The sequence below is a fragment of the Schistocerca gregaria genome, chromosome 2 (genome assembly GCF_023897955.1).
Source record: "Schistocerca gregaria isolate iqSchGreg1 chromosome 2, iqSchGreg1.2, whole genome shotgun sequence".
In the NCBI taxonomy this organism is placed as follows: Eukaryota; Metazoa; Arthropoda; class Insecta; order Orthoptera; family Acrididae; genus Schistocerca; species Schistocerca gregaria.
In genome coordinates, this window is record NC_064921.1 from 210,992,398 (window position 1) to 210,995,473 (window position 3,076).

A 3,076-nucleotide genomic window follows, 5' to 3' on the forward strand; every position below is an offset into this window, starting at 1 on the left:
TGGGAGGTGAATGTGGGAATGTGCTGGGAGAGTAAACAACGGGTTACTGGTGCTGGCAGGCATCTGCTAAACAGTCGTCAGACCTTCATTGATGGTAGGAGGAATGGCGTTAACGCCCAGACGTACAGCTATGACGAACTGGCATCACATGTATGACTTTCCAGAGGGGCAGTTGGTTCAGACACGAACGTTGCTGGACACAACACTCATCCTCAACGAGTGGCCGTGATAGATGAGATGGCGCGGAAGGGTAGGGAACAACGATAGCGCTGGGGTTTCCCTTTAGGAAGTATCCAACGCGGTAGGGGAAGTGCAGCTCTGCAGTTGAAGCCTTCAGACAAACGCCTGTTCTGCAGAACATCTAAGCTACTGCTAGCATATGGTTATGCCAATACGACCAATAGGATTCGGACAAAAAGAAAAGAGATTACGCTGAAATAGCAACAGAAGGAGCACTATTTTTCAGCTGACTTTTTAACTTATTTGTGTTTCTCTTGTTCCCATGTAAACATACTCTTATTTTCCAAAACACTCTGGGCTTCAAACAATTTTAGCTCAGTAACATGCTAATACAGTTGCAATTGTGACAGAACCGTGATAGGGCGCCGGCCGCGGTGGCCGAGCGGTTCTAGGCGCTTCAGTCCGGAACCACGCGGCTGCTGCGGTCGCAGGTTCTAATCCTGCCTAGGGCACGGATGTGTGTGATGCCCTTAGTTTAGTTAGGTTTAAGTAGTTTTAATTCTAGGGGACTGATGACCTCAGATGTCCCATAGTGCTTGGAGCCATTTTTGAACCGGATCGGTCAATTAATGAACAAACAGTTGAGGACAGATTGGGTCAGTAGCGTAAGAAAAACTCTTGCTGGACGTGAAGCTAAACGTGTAATTCATTCACTACTGTTCCACAGTCATTACATTATTTCATTGGAAAAATCTGTAGGTACTCGTGTATCGTAGCAGTTTCGTTTCTTAACGACATGACATCCCTCATTTATGCATGCTATCATTTTCCGAAGAAGCCTTTCGATATCTCGAACCGTATATGAGGGATGTCATGAATATTTCGCTTTCACTGTATCATTTGTGCTCGCAAGCGGAAATGAGTTGGCTAAATACAAGTCATTCTCTCACGACCCGATGCAGCCACAGATCTCATTTTAAGTGTAAAGAAAAATTCGCTATGGTAGTTAACTTTTTTTATACAGCAATGTAGAACTTATCATGCACTAATCGCAAACTCTTGCGAGCCCTGTTTTTCATTGCAAACTATTAAAGTATTGTGTAGTACCTTAATTAATGTTAAACATTTTAACATTAACTATGACTAGCAACGATATTATAAGCAGTTCGTGATGAAGCTGACAAATACGTCTATGACATCCAAGAGAATCCTGGGTACTTTCTATAAAATCGTTTGAGAAAGACTGCTGAGCAGCTGGAATTCACATCCGTTCCTGCTGTGTAGAAAAAGCAGGCAGAGAATGTTTCTTTCATAATGGACAAACGAACAGCTCATGAGGCATTCAGAAAGGGGGATGGACTCATGCAGCACTGACAACGAGAATGCGTTTGTGCACAGGAACCAAGTCTTCTTTCGCGAACACTATCCAGGTCATCGACTGGCCATCTGTGACTTTCCAGATGGTAGTGCTATAGACACTTCTGGGTGCAAGGGTGAGATGAGACGCAGTCTGTCACCTTTCACTGCCTTGTATGTGCAGCCCATATTATCTGTATGTTCTTGTTCAATTTAAACGTTGATTTATCAGTACTGTTTTAAAATATGTACCCCTAATGTCTGAACTGTTATAGTTACATATTTGTGTCACTGTTGTGCGCCATACTACACTCCTGGAAATGGAAAAAAGAACACATTGGCACCGGTGTGTCAGACCAACCATACTTGCTCCGGACACTGCGAGAGGGCTGTACAAGCAATGATCACACGCACGGCACAGCGGACACACCAGGAACCGCGGTGTTGGCCGTCGAATGGCGATAGCTGCGCAGCATTTGTGCACCGCCGCCGTCAGTGTCAGCCAGTTTGCCGTGGCATTCGGAGCTCCATCGCAGTCTTGAACACTGGTAGCATGCCGCAACAGCGTGGACGTGAACCGTATGTGCAGTTGACGGACTTTGAGCGAGGGCGTATAGTGGGCATGCGGGAGGCCGGGTGGACGTGCCGACGAATTGATCAACACGTGGGGCGTGAGGTCTCCACAGTACATCGATGTTGTCGCCAGTGGTCGGCGGAAGGTGCACGTGCCCGTCGACCTGGGACCGGACCGCAGCGACGCACGGATGCACGCCAAGACCGTAGGATCCTACGCAGTGCCGTAGGGGACCGCACCGCCACTTACCAGCAAATTAGGGAAACTGTTGCTCCTGGGGTATCGGACCATTCGCAACCGTCTCCATGAAGCTGGGCTACGGTCCCGCACACCGTTAGGCCGTCTTCCGCTCACGCCCCAACATCGTGCAGCCCGCCTCCAGTGGATTCGCGACAGGCGTGAATGGAGGGACGAATGGAGATGTGTCGTCTTCAGCGATGAGAGTCGCTTCTGCCTTGGTGCCAATGATGGTCGTATGCGTGTTTGGCGCCGTGCAGGTGAGCGCCACAATCAGGAGTGCATACGACCGAGGCACACAGGGACAACACCCGGCATCATGGTGTGGGGAGCGATCTCCTACACTGGCCGTACACCTCTGGTGATCGTCGAGGGGACACTGAATAGTGCACGGTACATCCAAACCGTCATCAAACCCATCGTTCTACCATTCCTAGACCGGCAAGGGAACTTGCTATTCCAACAGGACAATGCACGTCCGCATGTATCCCGTGCCACCCAACGTGCTCTAGAAGGTGTAAGTCAACTACCCTGGCCAGCAAGATCTCCGGATCTGTCCCCCATTGAGCATGTTTGGGACTGGATGAAGCGTCGTCTCACGCGGTCTGCACGTCCAGCACGAACGCTGGTCCAACTGAGGCGCCAGGTGGAAATGGCATGGCAAGCCGTTCCACACGACTACATCCAGCATCTCTACGATCGTCTCCATGGGAGAATAGCAGCCTGCAT